We start from the raw sequence: 27,033 nt of genomic DNA, 5'->3' as shown, positions 1-27,033 counted from the left end.
GCACAGCAACTATCTATTATGAGGCATAACAGGTTTTAGCAGGAAAAGGATTAAAGGTTTTATTTTCCTCAACTGAGGCACAAAATGAGATTTTTCAAGTTAACTTTCATTTCATTTGGCTCAGGTGTCAGGGATCTATATTTATCTCGTGTTAGGCATGCATCTGAAGCGTTGGAAGGCTCTGGCTGTCAATGGCTTTCAGATGTCAGGATAACCTTGAGGAGAGATGAAGGCTTGAGACCCTGTGCCTCATTTCTGAGTTCCCAGCTGCTGTGCTGTGGAAATCATGTGTTTACTCTCTGCCTCTCCTCCTGCAACAGTCTCTCTGAAGCCAGTCTTGAGGTCTTACGTCTGGGAAAGCAGGCTCTTCTAGAAGTTGGTGAGCAGAATTCTTTTTGTCTGGGAATATGGCTATAAATGTCTTTGTAGTTGATGCATTATCATCTAGTAAGTAACAATTATTATTTTTGAGTTCTCTAGAAAGATAATTACTACCTGGTATAATAATTTAGTCTGTGATACTTCTTTTAACGTATTTATAAGTTTTCAACTAGATGGTTGAAGAAATATGACTTTTAACCCTTAAATTTTACATTTCCATAAGTCTCTAAATTCATCCTATGAAATTTCCAATTGCACATTTCAAACCTTTTTTTAGAAAGTGTCAGAGAACTTAAACTCATGATTTCAAAAAGTATACTTTCAATTGAAGTTTTTATCCCTTTAGATTTTTCTTAGTTGATCTGGCATGTCTTAATCTAGACAGATTTCTTATTTTATTAAGTTTATGTTTACCTTCTTACAGGCTTTTTAGAATATTACTCTTTTCAAAAGGATACTCTAAAAATCTGACCAATTAGATTTTTCTCTTCCAACTTGGAAAAATATTTCATTAAAATGAGACCAGAAGTTGGATGAACTTTGCTCATGGATTCTGAAAATGTGTTTGGCTTATTGTCACAACTGACAAATATATTTAAGAAATAATCTTAATGACTAATCTTCTTAATTTAATTCCTAGAAAGAAGAAAAACAAAAGTCTTTCCACACATAAAACTTATTAATCATTAGTGATCATAGACATTTTATTGATTGTAGAGAGCAGATATCTTATTTGTGGGGTGGGGAGAGATTTTGTTACATACCAGAATTTTCTTATATAATGTTTCATAATATGGCTATACAAGACCAGGAAACAATGCAAGGAATAATGGAGTAATGACTGACACAGAAAGTCAACTTAATGATATGCTTATTAGAGACAAATACTGATATTAAAAAACAACAACAACAACAATTCCTTCTGTCTGTCCGTGCTATTCTACAAATCCTGGAAACTAATTGAATAGGCTTCTTTACCTTTAAAAGAAGGTCATTTTCCTTTATTCTTTGGGGAATGGTTGCTTGGTGCTATACTGAATTCTAGGGAACCATTCTGGGCTGATACTTGTAAGAGCATAAACTTACTCTCCGTGAGAGAACTCAGAACTCAGTGGGATCTGGATCAAATGAAGAGAACTAGGCAACCTGTCTTGTTCTCAGGTATACCTGAGTAAATAATAAAAGTGGATTTGTAGGCCAATATATGACATTCCTGTAATCTCGACAAGATGAAAGGAAAATATTTTCAAATGTACTACACACGCACTAATTATTTGGAATCTGATCCTTTTGTAAAGGACAATGACAGCTTTGTAATTAACTGTTCTCAGAATTTAAGAAAGCAAGCAAACACCTGAGGACAATAAACAATTTTCACCTGGGAAAAAAATCTAAGCTCTTGAACTCAGAAAACTCATTGTCAGGCAAAAATAAGTAAAAAGGCTTTAAAGTGCTGACAAATCAATGACAAAGATGGTTTAAAACAGCAGAGTTGGACAATTAAATAGAAGAAATGTTTCTCTTATGGCAAAGAAATATAATAATATGTTTATGTGACTGGCTCATTTTTCTTCTGGAGCAAACTATTGATATATTCTTAATATTTATAAACTAATAGACCTGCACAGATAAATTCTTTGAAAACATACACAAAAATGTGAAATTAAGAAATAGTATAAAATTAATGAAAAAGGGAAATGTATTGGTCAGATGTGTGTGTTTTCAGCCTTTTGTGTCACCTCTGTCTTGCAACCTAAAAGGAGTGGTCCAGAATGAGGAGCAGGGACGTGCTGGGGGGAGGGGGGAGGATGAGGCCATGTTTCCATATCAGTGACCAGAACTCTTAGTGATGTCTAATCTACAGTGATTCTCTCAATCACAAACAATGAACTGTTATCAGGAAAAGGAAATCATCTAAGTACACATGGAATATAAAAAGAATATAGTTTACTAAATAGTGTTACTGTTTTGTTTATGTATGTAGAAGTACAGAAATTGGCTAGGCCACTGGAAACTTTTTTTTTCTTTCTTTCTTTTCTCTCTCTCTCTTTCTTTCTTTTTTTTTTGTACAAAGGGCAGTTAGTATGCCATTGGTTCCACGATAGGCTTTTTAGTCATTTCTTTATGGAGAAAGTGGGGTGATTCAGTTTTGTGTCTTCTGATAAATTCAGCTATGTGGAGAATAACACTTTTAGTGAGATGGTTGGTGACACCCTGTTAAATAGTTGAAGATGTTTTGAAATACACCAGAGACCTTTGTCACACAAACACTATCATATGAAGGAGGAAATGACAGAGAATTGGCATGCATTATGGAAGGGACATAGGAGACAGCTTGGCTACATTTACCAAGGACTCCAGAGTGTGTTCAAATGGAAAAGCACTGTTTGCCCTTCAATGTTTGTGAAGTTTAAAAGTGGAACAAGGATGGTTTTTTGGTGTTTCTTCTCATGAAATCTTCCCAATATAAATCTTACACTTTGTTCGTTTTAACTTTTAGGAAATCAAAAAGGATATTTGTAGTTATGTCCTGTTTTAAGGTATGACTTAATAAGAATACTTCAGTCTAACTGAAATTCATTTGGAAGCTCACTTTGTCCTATTCTGGAACTTCGTTATGACTGTTTGAAATGTAGCAGACACCATTGTAAGGTCTACTTCTTGTATCTCATTCTGGGAAGTTTTATAAATGAAGTAATAAAAATTAGTGTATTCAGTACAGTTGTTCCATAGCATAGAACCCTACACAGTGACTTTTGAGAGCAGACATAAATTTTTAATAAGTAAATGAGAACTTTTCAACAATTACTTTAAGACTGAACCCTAAAACACCAAAAACTTAAATTGGTTGAAAAAATGATGGAGTAGCTAACTTTCCAATTATTTATTCATTGGCATATTTTTTCAAAAATATTTAATGAGTACCTCTGTGCTCTAGGGATCACTATTAGAAATAATTTTGTGCTTAAACTTTGTAAGAATCCAGGATCATTTTATAGGTGGTTCTAAATTTTGTTCATATGGAATGAAATATTTTGGTAACAGTTAAAAAGAAAAACAATTTTCTTAGTAAATGATGAAAGCACAGGTTGAATTTTGCCGCTTTCCCGACCCCACACAAACAGACCCCTTAATGAGCTATCAATCTCCTGGGAAAAAATGTGCCAAACAGGTGACAGTTACATTTACAGAAGGAGTAGAAGGAAGATAAGAGTTGTTTTCCTAGCCTGTTCTAAGCTTTTTGTCATTGTCTTTTCAAATACATAATTTATGCTTGAAATGCTAAGTAATTTCATACAGCATATAGAAACCCCTCCAGAATAAAACAACATAAATTCAGCATGGACTCTCAGCTTTAGTTTTGATAACTTCCATTTGCTTCTTGTTGAACTGTTTTGCCTGAAATGGGAGCAAACACTAAGTTTTCACTTGGTCTCTTGGGGAGACCTCTAGTTTCTATAAGCCCCATCGTTTTAAGAGCTGCTTGGGCAACAGTACATCTCATCAGACACATAGATGCAGAATTACGATGCAATAGGTACAAGATGTGATATGGTAATATACAATCATAAGGGCATTGCTTATAGACCTTTGCTATTGCTTATAATCAGAGAGTCTTGGTAATACATAAATTCCATAAAGGCAGGGGTCATTTGTAACTTCTTGTGTTAGTATCAACAATGTCCCGGTGCTTGATTCATGCTAAGCACGTAATAGATAGATTCTATTCATTTATTTTAAAACATTACATCTAAATCTTTCCTAACCTAAAATGTTCACTTTGACTAAAAACTATGAGTAACATTTTAAGAATTTTGAATCATTTAAATAATTTAAGACATACTTCTTATGCTTAGTACTATTTTTTAAAAGTATCCAAATTATACCATAAAATACTTAGTCTGTGCAGTTTTTTGTGAGTGAAATCCTCAGATAGGTACTCTTATGTAATGTTATTACCCCTGCCTTTCCTAACATGTTTGTTTTTGCAGTATCCTCTACTCATAAAACTAGTTCTGAAATTTAATAGAGAAATATTCTATAATTTATATTACCCTAAGTATGTAGAATCCCAGAGGCTGAGAATTTCTCAGTGAATCAGTTCATGAAGCGCATTCGTTTCACCTAATACCACTCACTGACGTCTTACATCGTTTTGGCAATCTGCATGCAAAACTTAGATGTGCTTATTTCTGTGTTCAGTCTCTTAGATGTCTGTGTTGCATGTATTGAGTTTTGGATGAAACCAGAGAAAAACATTCAGCCAGTTGGTTCCACACTGGGTCCAATGGTCATCTTGGAGATTGGCTAACCTCGACCCCAGGTATGGAGTTGTGATTTATCGACTTTTCACTGTACGAACAACCATAGCATGCACAGAAGCTCTTCTTTGTTAGCCTAGTCACACAGTCCCCCAAAACCCTTTTTGGGCGGTGGAGGTGGTGGCCGGATGTTGGTAAAGGTGTAGTCATTTTTTTCTCCATCCGTTAATTCCTTCGTGACTTCAAGAGTCTCTTGAAAGTTCCTTCCCCTTATTCTTCCAAACTTCTGTGTATTGCATCCTTGTACTGTAGTCCTATTACAATAGTTCAACGACATTCTATTTGTTTTACCAGATGAAGTCAGGAAATATAAGATTAAGCAAGGGAAAAAGCAAATCCTAGTATTAAGAGGCAAACAGAAAAGAAGCTTACTATAATTATTCCCATTATCTCCTCTACCCATTAACATTCCTCTTGAGTATTAAAGATGCCATTTTGTTCTCTCAGATCTCCCATGCAAACTTCTGTACATAGTAACAGCAGAGCATTTCTGAAGCTGAAATCTTGTAGAGTAAATAAAAGCAGTCGAAACAATCTGAATGGTCTTTTGTAAAAAAGGAAAGCATTTACTAATTATTTACCATGGCAAAGCAACAGCTATGAAGCTTGGCTTTCTCCTGAAGCTTAGAGTTGGAAATCTACTTTCGGCTGCTTTCCTAATGTTTACATTTTTTCACAGCAAAAGCTGCAAACATTAGACATGAGGATAGTTCTTAGCACACACTTTTTTTTTTTTTTTTTTTTTTTAACAGAGTCTCGCTCTTTTGCCCTGGTTAGAGTGCCGTGGCATCAGCCTAGCTCACAGCAACCTCAAATTCCTGGACTCAAGCAATCCTCCTGCAGCCTTCAAGTAGCTGGGACTACAGGCATGCACCACCATGCCTGGCTAATTTTTTCTATATATTTTTAGTTGTCCATATAATTTCTTTCTATTTTTAGTAGAGATGGGGTCTTGCTCTTGCTCAGGCTGGTCTCGAACTCCTGAGCTCAAACGATCCACCCGCCTCCGCCTCCCAGAGTGCTAGGATTACAGGCGTGAGCCACCGCGCCAGGCCATTAGCACACTCTTAAATCACTAATGTTTACAAAGAAGAACTCGGAGTTAAGTGAGCTTTTATACCCTTGCCTAGTCAATTGTTTTCCCCAGTTTCCATTTCTGCAGATTTTCTAGGCTCTTCCACCACACGCCCTACTTTCTAAGTGATCTTAGCCATTTTCAAGACTTCAACTGTAATCTGTATGTGGAAGAGACCCCGATCACTCTTCACACCTATTTTATCTGTGTGACTACTGGTTGAGTTTTAGATGTGGACATTCCATTACTTGAGTTGAAAGTATCTAAACTCCTTTAATACATTACATTGTCACTGTGTTCTGATTCATGCTGTGTATTATCTTTATGTTCAAAATTAAATTATAAATAATCCCAAAGTGAGTGTGTCTTATGCTATGCTCGAATCTATCCTATTGTTCAGTAAAATGTGTCCACTGCAAATTATTTTTAAATAAGTGAATAGATTAAATTATAATAGCTATTCAGCGACTGCAAAGCACTCTGATAATTATGTAAAGTGCCTATTATTTAATGAGAAAAGTCATAAATTATTGGTTGAGGCACGCTATTGTCAGACTGCGTAGGTGTGAAACTTAGATTTATCACTTCCCAGCTTTGAGACCTTGAGCAAGTTAGTAAACCTCTTTGTGCCTCTGTTTTCCTATCTGTAAAATAGAGATAATAGTAACTACCTTATAAGGTAATTGTTCAAAATAAGCAAGTTAATACATGTAAAATATTTAATGCAAATGCCTTGTATGTGGTAAATGCTATATAGGGGTTAACAATTTAATTTTTATAATAATTTTAAGTAGATAGTGTTATCCCCATTTTACAAATGAGTAAACAGACTTGGAGAAATTTTAAAACTGGCCCAAGATCTTGCAGCTAGTTAGTGAAAATGCTAATATTAAACCCAGACTGGGCTAACCCCACCTCACCCCCAAATCTAATCCCACCTCTTTACCCTCCAGGTTAACATTATTTAATATCTCCTTTCACCTTGTTACTGAAGCCTGAAACCTGGGACTCATTCTTGATTATTTTTCCCCTCTGCCTATGTAATTACTCACCAAGGCTTAGCTATTCATGCTACCTTCTAAATATCTCCCCACATACGCTAAATATTTCTGAAATCTTTCTCAACTTCTCCTTCTCTAGAACCTCTTTTCAAGTCAAACCATATAATTTCCTGCCTAGATAATTTCAGTAGGTTTCCTCTGGCCATCTCTCCAGTCCTTTCTCCATGCTGATGCCAGGGCTACCTCCTAAACCCAAATTTTATCATGTACTCCTTCCCTAAAATCCTTGTAGTCCTATATGCTTTCAAGATAAATTCCTGAGGGAATAAATTTCTAGGTATTTAAGGCACCTGCTTCAGTTTGGTATATTATTTGTTGTATTAGGGCCCCACAATCATGGTCATCTGTGCCCACCTTTCTAGTGTCTTGCTCTGCCAAAACTCCTACACTGTACCAAAGCTTTACCAAAATATGCTTCCCCAGTTGTATGCTTCCTCTTTTGTATGCTTTCTCATGGACCTCTGTTTGGGGGAAGACCTTTGATCCCCCATAACCTCTCCCACCCTCTTTATCTGAACCTGCTACAGTCCTCAAGGAAGGTATCACTTCCTCCACTAACCCCACCATTCACTCTCCCCTGCCCTGGATGTAGGTGTGGCAATCTATAATAATTGCTTGTTTGTGACTCTGACTTCCTAGACATGCTGTGAGCTACTTGGGAGGGAGTTGTTTTGTTGATTCTCATATTTTATTCCAATTAAAAGTCCAGACTAAGAATACTTAAGGAATTTATCTTATCTTACTCTTGCAAGGGCTACTTATTAAAAAAACATATGCCAATGTCACTGGGAAAATATAAGTAAATTTAAAGAAATAAAGTTACTGATTCAAACTACGATAGGGAAGTAATTTCAAATGTAAGCTAAACACTTCAACAACAAGAAAGAACTTGATGGGAGAGACCATAACAATATTAGAGCCAGAAGATAATAACAGCAAAAAGGCTGGGGCTAGACTTTGCCTATCTTCTAGGCTGTGGTCTGCTAGTAAAGGCAGCCAGATCAGAACGTGGTTTAGCTTACGGGCATGATTACCCAGCAGGTGCTTGCCATGCAGGCAAAGGGTTGAGGGTAGGATAAGATTAGGAAAGGACATGCACTATGAAAGGTGAGCCAAGCTCAGCTTCTGATCTAGTTTTAAGTCCTTCCTTCTCTTGGAAAACAAAGCAAATGAATGTTGGAAACTGAAGAGTGAGAAGTATTATGCCAAAGCACACAGCTCAGTTTTAACAGCTGATTAAATCAGACAAGGCTTAGCACAGTCCTCAAAAATTGGTATGCGTGAGAGTAATCAAAAATGCTTAATTTGGTACTCACAGTGCTACTTTTACTGAGTTCATTTCTGCTATATTGCTATTTGTAATATCATCACCACCATTACTCTTATGGTTTTCCTAATCTGCATTTGTACCCTGTGGTTCCCACCTCATTGATTACCAAGGTTTTCTTCCCTTCTAAAGACAGAGTGTATTTTAATCCTTTCTAAGAAGTTATATAAAATTCACCTACCATTATTTTGATAGCCATTTACTGGGAGGGTTGTTATTTTCCTAATGATATTTTTCTATTCTTATGTCCTCTTTTGTAGAGATAAGAATAGTATAACTTAAATGTGGTGGCTGAGATGTCTTCTCTTTAGTGAAATTTTGGTGATACAGATTCAGAATTCTCCTCTATCATCTTTTGAATCAGATGCATAATAAAGCTCTTGGGAGTTTCACCTGTGGGGCTGGTGCCACCTGGGATAAGAACAAAAGGACTTCTCCCTGCTCCTCCCTACCATTGGCCTGAGGCAGGGATGCAGGTTTCAGTTCTCAAAAAAAAGAGTGGGAGAAGTTTTGAAGGACAGCAGATGACCTGTCCCTCTATTGTAACCTGCCATGTTCCTCATCTTGGCTTGCTCTTTTCTTCCACTCTTGACAGGGCTGCTCTCACCTCAAAATCTTTGTCTAATGTCATTTTTCACACCCATAATAATCTCTTCTGTTCCTCATCATGATGGCATCTTCCAATTTTCCTTCTTTAAATTTCTCTTCTTAAAAATTCTGAGAGATTGTTCTACCAAATATGTCATAACCTCCTGATAATACTGGTATTAGGAGCCATGCGTTTTAAGTGACTTATTACTGTCCATGTCTTTTAGCCAAAGACCACTGGAAACACATCTGTAGTTGACCAGTTAAGTTCGTTACTCACTGCAAAGAGAGAGAGAAGTGTATCACAGAGAACTGAGGGTGTCTCAGAAAGATAGTGTTAGGAAATAATCTGTTACAGAATTTAGACTTTGGTGAGTTGATTGGGGGAGGGGGGTGATGATGAAGGGAGTAGAGGTTTGCTATTAATTGGATGTTGTCAGGAGGAAGGGGAATTTTACTAGTGGGTGTCTTAATCTCATTTAGGAGGAAGGAAGACTAGACTGAGGCTAAAGTTGTACTTGATAAAGAAGCAGAAGTTACTCATATTAGGTGGGAAAGGGCATGTGTGGTATCTGTGGTTTGGACAATGTTCATAAGTGGTCTGTGTTCAGATATAATTTTAGAGGGGGCTTGTTTGGTCCTGTTCCATCATGGTCAGAGAGTGGTCTTATCTGAACTTAAGGTTCTATGAATTGTTTATGTTCAATAGGAGAAATCCAGGGCCTAGCTGTATGTGCCAGGCCAGTATCTAGAAACAAGACCTAACTAATGGTACCAGGCTAGCTTCTGGATGTCGGGCTGTTTTTTCTTTCTCATGATAAAGTTCTTTGTTATTTCAGTAATTAAACCTACATACCTGAAATCCAATTTCCACTACTTTGGTGACTAGGATAAGATTCTAGTAAAGTTCATTGGTAATTTCCTCCCTAACCCCTATGGTATGCTCAACACATTGGGTAATACAAAATGTTAATCCTATCATGCTAACAATCTGATAACCAATAAGAATCACAAGAGATCAATCTGTGTACAGTAACTATAACTAACATGCACAAATTGTTAAGGAAATTGATTCATTCTTTTGCACTTATACTGTAAGTCTAGTTTGTTACTTCAATATATACCATTGGCAGATCTGAAATAAAATGAAATATAATTTTAAATTTACTTAGTGAAGATTATTTGTAAAGAAATTGAAGGGTCTTTCTGCTTACTACAAAGAGAAAGAGCTTGATGTTGAGTTGTAAAACCTTAAAGTTGGGAATTCTTAAATCAACATATTTCTGAAAATATGCATCTCAGTAGAACTTATATAAATGTGGTTAAATATATATGCTCAACTTTCTATTTAAATATTCCAGATACCTCCTGAAACATATGGTATAATCTGATTTTTTTTTTTTTTGTTATACAACAATAGACTTTCTTTTGTTGATTTTTTTGGTATTTTTAATTTTATTTTTTACATTGACAGATAAAATTGTATATATTGCATACAACATGTTTTGAAGTGTGTGTGTGTGTGTGTATATATATATAGTGGAATGACTAAATTTTGCTAATTAACATGAATTACTTCAAGTAGTTATTTTTGTGGTGAGAACACTATAAATCCACTCAGCAATTTTTAAGAATATATCATACGCTTTAAAGAACATCTAGTAAGTGATTCAAGTTCCTGACTGAATGATATTCAATATATTTCAGTAATGTATAGATTCAGTGAGTGAAAACATCCCATGCTAATAATTTATTTTGAAACTTCTTATAAGTCTGTAGAGGAAGTGCCAGGTAGGGGAAGAGGGGATGAAGTGAGATAAAGCTATAATTAAACTTGATTTCATAAGCCACACATAGAAAAAGTGTCTTTCCTTTAAGCAATGTAATATTTCAGACGTTTAGAATATTGTTGCAAGCACATTTCCCATTAATCCAACCTGTCTAGAATGGGTACACCTTCTCTTCATTAAGCTGAATACAAGTTTTAGTTCAGGGCCTATGTCTTCCAGCATTATTTTATTAGTCATGTAACTGGACTTCTCAGCCCAATTTACTGCTTTTCATGTGACCTTTTAAAAGTGCAAACTCTTATCCTGTCCCTCTCCCCAGTTATAATTACTTAAAGGTTCCATTCTGCTTACAGAATAAAGTTCAGGCTCCTCAGAATATCATGCAGGGAGCTTCAAGGTCTGGGCTCCACTCACTCTCCTAGCTTTTGGCGCTTCTCTAAAAAGAGTTTTTGTACTCTTCCGAACATAGCACTCCCTTCTTGCCTCTGAGTTTATATGTGCTGCTTTTTCTGCTTCTATTGCTCTTTCTCTATTATCTGTGATTGGAAAATGTCTATTCATCCATTGAAACCCCCTTCTATTATTTTACAATGTATCTCCTCTTAACAAAACCACAATCCATTCAACATTACATTTTCTTCATCTTTGTAACCCAGCGCCAATCTCAAGGTGTGGAATATTTTAATAATTCGTGGTCAGTAAGTGTTGAGTGAATAAGTTAGTTTTGTAGCACCTTTCCTTCATTTTAACCTAAAGCTTAGAATTGTCTTTTTTTCTTTATTTTTTATAGTATCTCCAAAGAAATCATAGGAAATCAAAGGAAGTTTCAAGAAAACCCATAGAGTTTCCCTGATAGTCTTGCCAAAACAAATGGAAGGCCCTTTCCTGGTTACCATGATAGCTTTTCTTTGGTTCCAATTAGTTAATTATATGTTTCACATTTCCTTTGTCAGGTTAGACAATTCTAATTCCTGGAATGATAGAAACTTGCATTTAATTTTTATTTTGAATTTTGATTTGATTTTCAAAACATGTAATGTTTTCTCCCTTTGAAGAAATATACGCTTCTAGATGTTAGGAAGTCTTGTAGCATTTCTTTGTTCTTTATTTTAATTTGATTGTACAGATATTCATTGACTTACAATAGGGTTTCATCTCAATAAACCAGTTGTGAACTGAAAATATCCAAATAATGTAAGTCAAAAATGTAATTAATTCACCTAACCTACTGAACATCATGGCTTACCCTATATCTTACATTGGCTCTGAACACTAACATTAGCCTACAATTGGCAAAATAATCTAACACAAAACATATTTTGTAATTGTGCTAAATATATCATGTAATTTATTGAATACTGCATTACAGTATGGTTCCTGGTTCCTACTGACCATACTATTTTTGCACCATCATAAAGTTTAACCATATAATTCAGGGATTATCTGTATGTATATATTCACACAATAAAATTTGAGCAAATAATTGTGTTATCAAGATAGTATTTTGATAACCATTTTAAAAATAAATATATTAGGCAAAAATATATAGGCAAGCCTTTTGGAAGTTGATAATTATTTCTTAACATTTATTATTCGACAAGCACTATGAAAATCTCAGCAAACATTTTCTGAGGTCTATCATTGTATCAGTTGAGATGCTTTTGTCTACAAATAACAAAATACTCCAATAAAAGTAGCTGACATCATACGGAAACATTAATTTTTTTCATATAACAAGGAGTCAACACACAGGATGATTCCAAGCTGATCAATTCATGGGCCTACCAATGTTAGGCCTCTACGTTGGTTTTTCTTGGCTTTTATCTCATGGGTGCAAAGTGGCTGCAGCAATTTCAAGCATCCTGTCTTTATATCACAATGTCCAAAGGCAGGAAGAAGCTAGACTCAGTAGGAAGTCAGCCTTTTAAAACTGAGAACAACTGTCACTAAAGCTCCCTGGCTGACTTTCCTTTATGTCTCAGTGGTCGGCATTTTGTTACATGTTTGGCATATACATCTCTTATTGTCAAAGAATTATTGGCTTAGACTAATCAATATTCAACCGCTTAAGCTTGCGAGGGGTCTTGGAATCACATAGACATGAAATACCTGTAATACAAAATCAGAGATCAGTTAGTAGAGATCAGATGGAAGGAGCGGCAGTAACTTCTGCCAGGGCAGGTCCTATCTCAATTTACATGACTTCAATTTTTGAAAATTAAGAAATATTTGTCTTCAATCATTTTTAAAAAGTAAGACTGTGACTATGATAAAATCTTCAAATATATATTGGACACTATGAAGTTTTCTTTTCTCAAATGGATATGATATTGTCTTTAATCCTATCCGTGCTGCTATCATATGGGGTGTTGTCATGGGAGAAAGGGAAGGTTGATAAGACATTAAAGTGCCAAAACTTGGTCATACCTAAATTAGTTACAAGATCTACTTAGATTTGGGCAGAATTTTATTGCATTTATGTAAATATTTCTATTTTTTGTTACATATAATACTTATTCTCTTGTGAAAATGTTAAGAGAAATTTCATAAATGCTTTTTCTTTTTTACATTGTTTTATGGATAGTAATAGCGATTAATAATAGTGTGATACAATAATGGCTGAAGAAGCAGAGTCTGAATGCAGCTGCCAGTGTTTGACTCTTAGCTCAGCACTGCTTGACCTTGAGTAAGTTACCTAATCTCTCAGAGCATCACTTCTGACATTCATAATGTTGAGAAAGTAGTACTATTTAAAGGGTTATGAAGATGAATTTAGATGGTCCTCTAATGTTTTCAGAATGGTGTCTGGTTAAGCACTGTCTGGTCTGCAGAAAACGCTCTTTGAGTTAGCCACTAGTGTAACACAACACAACTTGGGTTTTTCAATAAACATGCCTCTGAAAAAAATATTATTATTTCACAAATTCAATATGAAGTGATACTCACAAGGAGTAAAAATGGTGAGTGATTGTTTAAAAAGCCCATCAGCACACAATAAAATTATGTCACCTGTACTTCAATCAGATTCTGGTGAAAGCACAGTGACTTTTAAAGTACTCACCAGAAACAGGCTTGGTTCTACTTAGCCCAAAGGAAGAAGGGGGGGGGTATAAGATACCATTTAGGTGAAATTGCAATTCGATTTAAAATTATTTCCCCAGTGACCTCATTCTATGAGGTTGCTCATCTATCTGAACATTTATTCATGGGCTTAATAAAGATTGAAGCTCACCTAAGTTCAGGGTAAAAGGAATCTTGTCCTGTTCCAGGGACTTTGGGGGTTACCTTTGATAGGGAAAGCAACACTCTGTTGCTTTTTGTCTAATTCAGTTGACCAATAGAGAAGGAGAGCCTACAGTAAAAACTACTAGTGGAGGCCAGGAGTAAGTTACACGTGGAGGGAGTGTGCTGTCCTCAGACTGGCCTCTGCTCCTGGTGAAGTTAGTAGAGCTTGGAAATGAATGTGACCAGAAAACGTTATATTTGTGTGGCACCTGTAGAATAGAATTTAAAATGAGTGATCCAGGATTGCTGGAAGACTTTTAAAGAAAGGGGAATAAAGAAGATTAGGAAAAAAAAAAAAATCCGTAAGGCCAGGTGCTGTGGCTCATGCCTGTAATCGTAGAGCTTTGGGAGGCTGAGGCAGGAGGATTGCTTGAGCCCAGAGTTTGAGGCTGCAGTGAGTTATGATGATGCCACAGCATTCTACTAGGGGTGACAGAGCGAGACTATGCCTTAAAAAAAAAAAAAGAAAAGAAAGAAAAAGGAAAACAGTACTTCTAAAAAGCTAACTTCTCATTGTGCTACAACGTAGGCTTCCATATTTTAGGAATGTTTTAGAGTGAAAAACAGAACAAAGAAAATTTTATCTGCTTTCAAATGGAAAAAAATTTCCAACTGTATTTAATTTGTTTAAATAAGAATGCATTACTTTTCATTTTATTGTGAATTATTATTTATACAATCTCAGATTTCTTGTTTCCTTAGGCCTGAGTATGAATGTTTGCTTTTTCTAACCTTTAACATTCACAGTAAGACAATATGCTTTTACCCACAGTAAAAGACAAATATGCTAAGATCTTTTTTTAAAATTTTCATTACTTATCAAAACAGCAAAGAAATCAGTAATGGCCATAAACACTTACGTTTTAATATTTTTAGTTTGAAAAGTTTTAGATGTAAAAATCATTAAAGTGCTTCCAAAGTTATATATAGGCCTTTAAGTTTGTATCTATTATTTTCGTATTAAATCTGGCTGTGCTTTTAATAACAAGTCAACATATCTGCTCTCATTTTCTAAATTTAAAGCTCTAAACTTACCAAGTAACAATAAAGATGCTTATCAAATGTATCAAATATGTTCATCTCTTCTAGCATCAAGTAAAATTTTTGTGTTTTGAAGTAGAATTTTTACTTTCTATTTATGCTTTTTACAAGTAAAGTTAGAACTTTTAGCAGTTTAAGACTAATTGCTTTTGAATTATAAGGTAAAAACTTCATATTTTTCAAATAGTGCCTGAACATAGCAGATGCTTAATTAAGTTGAAGTGATTTTTTTCTCATATATTATGAAGTCACCACAACAGCTATTTATATTTTCTTCCTGTAAGTCCCTGGCTTGTGGTAGAAATTGCTAAATTGTTCTATGGATGGAGAAATATCCTCTGCCGTCATCCTTCCTCTCCAGTGCCTGGGAACTGATCTTGACTTAGGTTTGAGAAAGGGGCCGGAATGTCATTTTCTCTGTGGAGCTTCCCATCTCTCCTTCTAAAGCCACTTCCTTTTATAGGTTATACTATAAACCTTACATTATACCACCTATTGTGCTAGTCTATAATTTTTTCTATATATATGTCTAAGTTTATTATCATCAAGCTAGAGTTTTATTTTTTTTCATATTCACTGGACCCAGAAATATCTGGTTTCAATGATTAGTTTATTAAATAAAATGTCAGTGTAGATAAATGTATTGTTTTAATGGTAATCTAGATATACAAATGATGAAGGTAATTTTAAAACATCAAAGTAGTATAGACAAATGCAACTCTGGGAGATTTATATTGATAAAAGGCAAGGATTTAGATATCAGTAAAATATACTTATACTTTATCATGTATCCTTATGTTTTCCTACTAATCTTTGATATTTCAGGCCAACTGGACACATAAACTCAAGGTCACCTACTTTATACCAGAGGCATATCTTGTTTTATTGCACTTCAACTTATTGCTCTTCACAGATATTGCATTTTTACAAACTGAAATTTTGAGCAGGTCCAGCAGTACCATTTCATCAACAGCACATGCCCACTTCATGTCTCTGGGTCACAGTTTGGTAATTCTCTCAATATTTCAAACATTTTCATTATTACATCTATTATGGTGATCTGGGAGAGGCAATCTTTGTTACTACTGTAATTGTTTGCGAATACCATGAACCATGTACATCCATATAAGATGGAAAACTTAATCGATAAATGTTTTGTGTGTTCTGACTGCTCCATGGACCAGCTGCCCCACATCTCTCTCCTTTCCTGAGGCCTCCCTGTTCCCTGAGACACAACAATAATGAAACTAGGCCAATTAATAACCCTACAATGGCCTCTAGATGTCCAAGTGAAAGGAGGAATTTCATGTCTCCTACTTTGAATAAAAAGCTAGAAATGATTAAACTTAGTGAGGAAGACATGTCAAAAGCTGAGATAGACCAAAATCTAGAACTCTTGTACCAAATGGTTAGCCAAGTTGTGAATGCAAAGGAAAAGTTCTTGAAGGAAATTAAAAGAGCTACTCCAGTGAATACATGAGTAATAAGAAAGTGAAACAGACTTATTCTGATATGGAGACAGTTTGAATGGTTTGGATAGATTGAACCAGCAACAACATTCCTTTAAGCCAAAGCATAATCAAAAATAAGGCCCTAACTTTCTTCAATTCTATGAAAGCTGAGAGATGAGGAAGCTGCAGAAGAAAATTCTGAAGCTAGCAGGGGTTGGTTCATGATGTTTAAGGAAAGAAGCCCTCTCCATAGCATTAGTGCAAGGTGAAGCAGCAAGTGCTGATGTAGAAGCTGTAGCAAGTTATCTAGAAAATCTTGCCAAGATCATTGAAGAAGGTGATAAACAACATATTATCAACGTAGATGAATCAACCTTCTGCTGGAAGAAGATGCCATCTAGGACTTTCATAGCTACAGAGAAGTCAATGCCTGGCTTCAAAACTTCAAAGATAGGCTGAATCTCTTTTAGAGACTAATGCAGCTGGTGACTTTAAGTTGAAGCCAATGCTCACTTACCATTCCAAAAATCCTAGGGCCCTTAAGAATGGTACTAATTCTACTCTGCCTGTGCTCTGTAAATGAAACAGCAAAGACTGGATGACAACACATGTTTACAGCTTGATTTACTATTTTAAGCCCAATGTTGGAACCTACTGCTCAGAATAAAAAGATTCCTTTCAAAAAACATTACTGACAATGGGTTGACAGTGCACCCAGTCAACCAAGACCTCTGATGGAGATGCACAATGAGATTAATGTTGTTTTCATGCCTGCTAATGCAACATCCATTCTGCAGCCTAGAGATCAAGGAGTCATTTTTACTTTCAAGAATTATTATGTAAGAAATACTTTTTGTAGGATATAGCCACCATAGATAGTGATTCCTCTGATAGACTTGGGCAAAATAAATTGAAAACCTTCTGGAAAGGATTAATCATTCTAGATGCCATTGAGAATATTTGTGATTCATGGGAGGAGGTCAAAATACTAACATTTACAGGAGTTTGGAAGAAGTTTATTTCAACCCTAATTCATAACTTTGAGTGGTTTAAGATTTCAGTGGAGGAAGTACCTGCAGACAGATGTGGTGGAAACAACAAAACTAGAATTGGCACCCGAAAATGTGACTGAATTGGCATATTCTCACAATAAAACTATAGTGAAGAAGAAGTTACTTCTTACAAATGAGCAAAAGAAGTGGTTTCTGGAGATGGAATCTACACCTGGTGAAGATGCTGTGAACGTTGTTGAAATGACAGCACGGTTTTAGAATATTGCATCAACGTAGGTGATAGAGCAGTGGCAGGGCTTCAGAGGGCTGTCTCTAGTTTTGAAAGAAGTTCTGCTGCGGGTAAAATACTATTAAACAGCATCACATGCTACAGTGAAATCTCTTGTGAAAGGAAGAGTTCAGTGATACGGCAAACTTCATTTTTGTCTTATTTGAAGAAATTACCACAGTATCCCGTCATTCAGCAACCACCACCCTGATCAAACAGCAGCCATCAACATCGAGGCAGGATCCCCCCCACCAGCAAAAAGATTATGGCTTACTGAAAGCTCAGATGCTTGTTAGTATCTTTTAGCAATAATGTATTTTTAAATTAAGGTATGTACATTTTTTTAGACATAGTGGTATTGCATACCTAATAGACTAGTATAAACATAACGTTTATGTGCACTGGGAAACCAAAAAAAATTGTAACTCATTTCAATATTCACTTATTTCACTTTATTAAAGTGGTTTGGAACTAAACCTACATTATCTCCAAGATATACCTGTAATTCTGGACATGTTTACATTTATCTGATTTTCTTAACTTTTCCTGTGTCAGTTATCTATAAAAATGTGGCTAACAAATAATGACACATGGTAGCATTTAGCGTGACACCTGACCCAGGGTAATATGTGAAGGAATATTTTCCCCTTCTTTATTCTTTCCTAGCATTTTTCAAGTCATCTTACATGAGGGAGGAGAAAGAGAATACATTAATTAAAATAGAAAAAAAAATTACTATATTTAATAATTTAATTTAAATAATTTTAAAATTTAAAAATTTAAGAACTAAAAAGAAATCAAAGAATCAGAATAGTTCTAAAAAATTAACTTCATACTAGTAACAAGGTACTAATAACAGTTTATAGGACTCAAAGAGGGTTATAAATTATTCCAATTATGCAGAAATCCTGGAGCTTAATATGAAGTTGACTAGGATTGCTGAAGGGAAACAAAAAAGAATAATGACATACGCAAAAAAGGAAAGAAATATTTTATCAAATAAATATCAGGGCAGAAATTGAGGGAAGAGCTGTAGAAAAGAGATAACAAGTGAGGAAAATAGAAACATAAGGAGAAAAAGTGATACTCTAGTTAAGGATTTTTTTAAATAACCATTAGGATTAGAACACGTGTTTCTAAATCTTTGGGTCTCTGAACCCTCATCTGTTAAGTGATCAGGATTAGATGATTCCTGAGGTTCCCTTAACTTCTGCAATGTGAAGGTCATAAAAGAAAAAAATGGATCATACAAAGATGTAGGTGAAAGTTCCTTGAACTATGAGTCACAGCTATTTTTATCTGAACAACTGTGGATTTCCTCTGAGTCCAGGAAACTTTGTGGTCTTCTATCCATGAACCTTTCTATGGGATTGTCTTCTGTGTACAAGCTGCCTTTCTAGAATGTGAAGTCCTTGAAATTGTTTCTAAACTACGTTGGCCAATTTGGATAGACACTATTTTTGGGTTATCCTGGTAAATACTGGTAGCTTCAATAAATAACAGTTCATCTGAGGCTCACATTTAATATGCTAACTACAGAACTGAGCTATCCGTCCAGTCATAGGCAAACAAGAATGCTCTAAAATCAACAGCTAGACAATGGGCCGTTCCTGAACTGAGCTTTAGGCAGCTGTCCTTGGGAGACTTTTTTACCCTGTTATGTAATAGTAGAGAATTAGCCACTAACATTTCTAGCCAATTCATAAGTCTTTGATACTATTAATTTCTCTAGTGAAAACTTCATTGTAAATATTTATTATACCGATCTCCTGTTCTGAGGAGATAAAGATAACTATTAATAAATTGTGGACTTTCATTAAATGCTAGGTAACCAGTTCTAGAATAAATTTTCTCAGCTAGGGTAACTGCCCACTTTAAGAAAATAGATTAAAAGTATCAAATTTTATTAAAGTATTTGAAGTAAATTATAGAAAACCTCACAGGGATCATGCTTTCTCCCTCTTTGTGGCAGAGTTCTGTGTATATAGTCAGCTTGTGATAAATATCCTTTTAGTGTGTGAGTGTATAAAGGTGTCTGTCATTAACATTAATCATGAGAGAATTACTGCCTTAAATGATATGGGAAAACATGCATTTGCAGCCTCTTTAAGCATGTGGCCTTTTTTTTTTTTTTTAGGGGGCCTTTATTTTTGTTTTAATTTATTTGATGGTTGTATGTTGCATATATAATATTATACCCACCAAATACTGCTGTCTCATATGGCAAAGGAATAAGCCAGAAGTTATTACTGTTTCAGGGCCCTGCCTAATGTCCTCAACTCAAGCTTTTCACAAAGCAGAATGTTCATCCATGCTTTGTTTCTTATCCCAAAGACCAGTGTACTTGCTGTTATGTGGTTCTTAGGAGGACTGTAAAGTCCTATAACGAAGACAGAAGACAAAAAGTATCAAGGGAATTGCTATGAGAAAGTAAGTAGGGATATCCCTGGAGAGGGAACTGCTTCTGTGTTCTTTTAAACGTCACAGATAATTGTTTCTTTTTTTAAAAGGAAAGAATTAGAGTGAAGAGCAGCTCATTTTTAAGCTAGAGAGGTTAACACACACTGCCTGCAGAGTTTACTTTGGTTTAGGAATCCCACTGCCCCACTGGAATGTCAGTCAAAATTCCACAGCCATTCTTGGACACTTGGAGGTGGGGCTGACTGATGTACAGCAGTGATTTGACCCAGTACTTGGAGCAAACACAACCAGAGTCATCAGTGTTAATTCTGTGGTCTTCTAACCAGCATTCTGAAAGTGCGTTAACATTGGTGGCCTTACACTCTTTCATCGGACTTCTAACTGGTAATTATGCCTGTGTAATCACTGTAAAGTTACCTAGCCTAAAGATGTGAGATTCCAGACTGATGCTTATAATACTAAAATCTCTTACTTTGGTCTGAGTTTTGCTTTGTTCTTGTCTAGCTTAAGATAATACTTACCTCTCTCTCAGGGAGCAGAATATATAAGGTATTGCAGGCATTCAAGCACTCTGTCCCAGACTTTTAGATAACAAGTTGTATCTAAAAGAAAGGAGAGGGAGTTGGTGAGGTGTAGTGGTTTTACTACAGTTTGTCAGTAATGATTACATTACTAAGTGATAAAAGAACATTCAAAAAATATTTGAAATTATAGTAACCCTCCAACATACATACACTTATATGCTTACAACAATGGAGGTTTATCTTAATAGAGCAACATACTAAAAGGGAAAGTTCATGTATAGTTATGCTTTATTCTTAAGAATTTATATGTCTCAGGAAGACTGTTAAATTGCAGATGGTCACTTGTTACCCAAACATGCAATTATAATGAATATCATTATGGAAAATTTGAGTCTTTTATATTAAGATTGTAAGACAGACTGGTAGTCTTCTCAGTTTTGGAGAAAGAAGAATTTATCCTCCTCTGTTTCTGATGGCCACCAATAATAAGTTAGAGGTCACAGGCTGTCTCTACTGCTGGCATTCCTAGGATGGCTCTAGACACAGGTGACTACTGTGACTTGTTGGAGAGGTGACTTTGCAACTTTTACTCTCAGGTTAGAGAACTCAGTCATTGTGTTTTATTCACTTGGGCTACTGAATCTTTGCACTAGCCAATAGGATGTACAAAGTAGTGCTAAAAAATTGTTAAATTAAAGCCAGCTTTTAATTTATAAATAATTCCTAAGATGTTTTTCCTAGTAGGAATTAGCTATATAGAATGATAATGGGAAGTATAGAAAAACAGGTACTGGAAGTAAGTAAAATATTGCAGATGACAGACTTAATTGTATATTACTGGTCACATATGATCATTTCTATAAATGACATTTTATGATTTGCATTCTGATATAGTGTTCTATAGGAATAAACAATATTTTTATGCCTTATTTTATTGATTGTGATTATCTTAAATAATTGGAAGCTGAGGCTGGTGAATTAAAATAGTGCAGGAGGCAATGGTTTGCCTCAGTGGGCGTTGTGTGAAGGTAGGGGTCTGAAGAAGGTGTTTATAGACAGGAACAGGAAATGATAATACATGTTTATTCAAAAAAGTATAAGCTTGAAGTATTCACTTCAGATCCATGCAATTCTAGTGTCATTGGGGTAGCTATTACTGTTACTCAGGTATTCTGGACAAGCCATGATTACATATTTCAACACAAAATCTCAAGGAATTGCTGATTTACAATTACCTATGTTACCTAAGTGTATGATAATTAGAAATGAAGTGACACACTGTAACATTACTAAAAGATATATTTTTATATTAAAAGGAATATATGAATGGAATTTATGAATGCTAGCATTATGTAAATGACTTTGTATGTGGAGTGGGGTTATGTATTGCATCTTATTCATTCATTCAACAGAAATGTTGTCTGCCCAATACATACCAGATACTGACCATTTTCTATAGCTAATATCACCCACTTAGCTCTAAATAATCATTAATGTCCAAATACAAATATTGTTTAATAAATAAAGACAATATCAGTACAAGAGGCGTTTTATGGAGGTCACTGCTCTATTGGATAATCAGGGGATCCTCTACTGAGTTCAGTACCACAAATTGTCCTATTTCTTTGTTAAGGATGATGAAAGATCAGTGGACTCCTAAGTATCTGCAGCCTGTGGAGTCTCAGGTTGCTTAGAAACTCAGTGACTATGGGCTTGCTATGGCAACCTAATTTATCAGTGAATGCAAGACTAACTTAGCTGCTGTTGTGGCAAATCTCCATAGTTTGCTGGTAAGAATATTCACATAAGTTCTTCTATCATACCTGTATTTTAACAGCTGAACAAAATAACATATTCTTTCAAATTTTGGAAATAATAAATTATAATTTAGAATGGATTACAACTACATGAAAATTAAGCTTAAATTCAGTATGTACTTTTAGTTATTTCAAATTTCTAATGTCTAGTGGTTACTGTCCCATTGCCTAAGTTTATATATACAGTATATGATTTGCACTAAATCAAAGGCATAAGAAAGCAAAATTGGTACAGTATATTATCTATATGTTAGGAAGAGTCTCTAAAAATTTGACCTATATTTCTGTCCAAATTTATAAATCTATATATGTATATATAGTGCATTTTAATAATTTCATTTTTCATTACTAACTCCTTATGCATAGGTCATATAAGAGAGGTTACCATATTATTTCTCTTTAAAATCTTATACCATGTAATCTGACATACAAATGTATTGGAAACTAATTTAGTTGAAAAGCACATTTTTGCAATCATAGGAAGGACATTAGGGAGCATAATCTCATTCTTACTCTGAGTATTTGCTCACTGTAGGACATTTACAATAATTTTGCTTTGTCTGGTTTTAGGCATGCTTTTAGAGTTTAATAACAGCTTCTATTGTTTTGCATATTAGTGCTATATATAAACTGTAATCTTCTCTGCACCTCTTCACATGCAAGTGTTGTATTTATCTTATTTTCCTATTGATTCCAACTTTTGTGTTTATCACAGTCAATAGCAGAGGTAGAGCCTGCAGGGTCCCCTGAGACAGACTACTTCAAGGCTCTATTTACTGTCCTTTTCTCCTGGGTTTTGACATTTATGCATTTTGTTTTGATGTTTAAGAATTCATCATAGTAAAGGTTCTCTTGAGATAGAAAGAATCAGTTTGACTCAGATTTTCTCCAGACAATGCTATATTTGTTGATACTGACAATTTTATTTTATTCATTTCCACATAATTCTACAAATGATCAATATTCTAAAATTCTCTAGTACAACAATTCAGCTAGGCAATGCCCCTGTGGAGGATGATAATATCTCATAGATGGAAACAAGTACAAAGACATTACCTGGAATTAATGGCCGTTGGACCAAAGCAGCAATTCCCAAGGGACCATGTTTAAGGGTCCAATGAGCAGGCCATACTCATCACCTCCTTCTACAGAGGTGCATTATGTAGTTGGACCAAAGTCCCACTGTTTTTAAACAAAACAAATGAGCAGTTCAGAACATTAAACACCCAAAGGAATCAAACTCTTATCAAGTGATCATGTATGCTAGTCTATAAGAAAATAGTAGATTAGCTTGTAAAAAATTAGATGGTAGAATATAAATATTTGAGAGACTTGGAGAGGATTTTTAATAGACAAAAACAAAACAATACAACTACTTATTTTTTTCCCTAAGCCTCTATAATCACATGAACAACTACTTATTTAATGATCTAAACTCAATATTTAATCATGCTTTTTGGTATGATTAAATTAATTTTAGAAGATTTCATTTTAATCAATATGTCTATTTCTGCCAATGGGTATGTAAACATAATTGGTACATTGGATCATTTATGCTTAAGAAAAGCTTATGGTGTAAAAGTATGTCATTCATCCTTGCATTATAGTTAATAAATATCTATGGAATGAAAGAATTAAAACCTTACATAAGAATATTTTCTAACGTGGAATAATCAAACTACCTATTTAATACATTGAGAATTTTGCTTAAAGCAGACTACATTGGTTCTTTATTCCATTACATGCATAGTGTCTAAACATACAATGTTTAAACATGAAAAACAAAGATTTGGAAAATTGCCAGTCCTTTTAAACTTGATATCAGATAACTTGGATAAGTAAAGATACCTTCTCTCCTACCAAAGTATTTAAAGTACCCATGTCCTTTTTTTTAACCTATGATATGATATCATAATATAGTTTATTAAGGATCCATTCAGTGAATATTTGAGCACCTGTTATGCATCAGGCACTATTTTAAACTCTGGGATATGATGGTAACCACTACCTGCATAGTTTTGAATAAAAACATTATAGGGAGTTTCATTGTGACCTACTCCCTTCCTATTCATGAATAAACCAATAATGATAAATTGAGATGCTTAAGAATACTTTCTATGAATGGGACACTAAAGTGTTCTGGGGATGTATAGATGAATAAAATATAGTCACGTGATATCTTAACATGAGCTTTGTTATATGACTGTATTTGTTGCATATGGTGTAGAAAAGCATATTACAAGAATAATTTTCCTTCACTATTTTTTTCAAAGAGACCTACTTGTTAAGCTATTTTTTTAAATCACACTTAATAAGCTAGAAATTTGATAGATGTTTTAGTTGTGATACATGTGATCTAAGTTTCATTTTCTACATAGAATCTCAAGGTATACGTTTGGCTACTTTCAACCTAAACTAACTGAAACAATACAAGGATTTCTTGGCCCATGTGACTGAAAACTCTAGTGTTAGCACTCTTCAGGCACAGTTGGATGAAACTGCTTGCTCTCTCTTCTTAACTTTCTCTGTTCTTTATGTGGATGTTGGGTTTGACCCAGGCTGGCTTTCCTTGAGGTTATGAGAGGGTCCCCAGGAGCATGGCTCGATGCTTCCTTATCCCTGTACATAGGGGATGGGGACTGGGATGGAGGAGATATAATAGAAAAATCAATTCCCACCAATGTTGAACAAAGGAGCACAGTTTTTGTGAGTCCTGAGGGAAAATGCATGTTCTTATAACATTTCCTATTTAATTGAATAAAGGGTAATATTAAATAGAACACTGACATTTTTTGAGACGATATCGTGTTATTATCTGCACAGTAAAATATGGAAACAACGTTTGAATCCTTCTGAACTCAGTGTGTTAATGGGCATCTCTAGAATCTAATAAGCCACACGTGACTTCTGGAAAACAAGGTACTCTTCAGTATACAAGATAAAATAAGGATCTCAGGATGCTAAGTCTTGAAAAATGCTACTATCTTTCTTCTGAGAAACTCTTAAGCATATTGAAGTATCCCTTAAAGCTTATGAGTTAGTTGAGATGACTAAATTTAGTCAGACTTATTCGTTGTGCTTCATCTATACAAATTAAAGGGAAGCCCTCAAAACATTCACATATTGGAATTTTTCTAAAACAGACGTTGCCTATTTTGAGTTTGAATATTATTCACCTAGGCTTGGATGAAAAGTGTCTGAAAGACTGGCATATTCCATGATAGCCATTGTAGCACACAAAGAAAAGGTTTTTCAAATAATTGATTTGCACCAGAAGACAAAACCACCACAGGATTTTCCCCCCTAACCTAAATGACATTACAGATAAGCCAGGAAAATTTTAATAAATAGCATAAATTTAATTTCAACTTCATTACTTGAATTTTGATAGTTTGAAGAATTAAAATATTTTCTAGTACATAGGGTGGTAAATATATGAAAAGAATAAGTGTCAGAATAAGGTTCACTGTTGACTAAATATTTTTGATACTATTTGGAGACTTATTGTGGTTAAACTGCCACTGGTGGCTGTATGCCTTTAAAACAGAAATATGTGTTAAGTGGATAAAGTGAGCATATCTATAAAAAAGAGTGGAAGACCAAAGGGACTTATGATATCTCCTAATTTAAGAATATTTGTGGTTTTACAATGAGATATCACTTAACTCCAGTGAGAATGGCCTTTATCAAAAAGTCCCAAACCAACACATGTTGGCGTGGATGCAGAGAGACAGGAACACTCATACACTGCTGATGGGACTGCAAACTAGTGCAACCCCTATGGAAAGCATCATGGAGATACCTTAAACAGATTCAAGCAGACCTACAATTCGATCCAGCAATCCCATTATTGGGCATCTACCCAGAGGAAGAAAAGTCATTCTATAAAAAAGACACCTGTACCTGAATGTTTATAGCAGCACAATTCACAATTGCAAAGATGTGGAAACAACCCAAATGCCCATCAATTCATGAGTGGATTAGTAAATTGTGGTATATGTATACCATGGAGTATTACTCAGCTATAAGAAATAACGGTGATACGGAGTCCCTTTTGTTCTCCTGGATAGAGTTGGAACCCATTCTATTAAGTGAAGTATCCCAAGAATGGAAAAAAAAGCTCCACATGTACTCACCAGCAAATTGGTTTCCCTGATCATCACTTAAGTGCACATTTGGGAATAACACCAATTGGGTATCGGACTGAGGTGGGGGGTGGGGAGAGGCGATGGGTGCATAACTACATGATGAGTGCTTTGCGCACCGTCTGGGAAATGGTCACGCTTGAATGTTCTGACTCTGGGGGATGGGGGGTGGGGGGAGGAGATGGGGGTATAACTACATGATGAGTGCAATGCGCACTGTCTGAGGAATGGACACACTTGAAGTTCTGACTCGGGGGGATGGGCAGGACATGGGCAGTGTATGTGGCCTGAACTTTTGTACCCCCCATGATGATAAGCTGAAATAAAAAAAAAAAGAATATTTGTGGTTTTGATGTGAAATTGTATTAATTTAGATGTAATTACAAATTTACATACCTAAAACCAGGTATCATTCTGAAACAAGATGAAAATGAGATCTCAAATAGTCAAAAATCAACAGAACAGACAAATGTATGTTCACAAAGAAGAAGGAATAATTAAAGAAGTCTATACTGAAAGTTTAT

The 27,033-nt window shown here is 35.1% G+C and overlaps 1 protein-coding gene across 4 annotated transcripts in view; it reads left to right on the top strand.

Annotated features, from left to right (window-relative positions):
- Positions 1-200: 200 nt before the first annotated feature.
- LOC138377389 (platelet glycoprotein 4) overlaps positions 201-27,033 on the top strand; it is a 72,039-nt gene continuing 45,206 nt past the window's right edge. For 3 of the 4 annotated variants that reach the window (XM_069462277.1, XM_069462276.1, XM_069462274.1), the window contains exon 1: positions 201-379. The gene's annotated coding sequence lies outside the window, so the exon portion shown is untranslated. Of the gene's footprint in view, positions 380-20,308; positions 20,408-27,033 lie in introns of those variants that run through there. The other variant, XM_069462275.1, reaches the window with a different exon arrangement.

Source organism: Eulemur rufifrons, chromosome 29 (genome assembly GCF_041146395.1).
Source record: "Eulemur rufifrons isolate Redbay chromosome 29, OSU_ERuf_1, whole genome shotgun sequence".
NCBI classification, from domain to species: Eukaryota; Metazoa; Chordata; class Mammalia; order Primates; family Lemuridae; genus Eulemur; species Eulemur rufifrons.
Note: the sequence above shows the minus strand (reverse complement) of the source record. Positions and strands in the feature narration are given on the sequence as shown.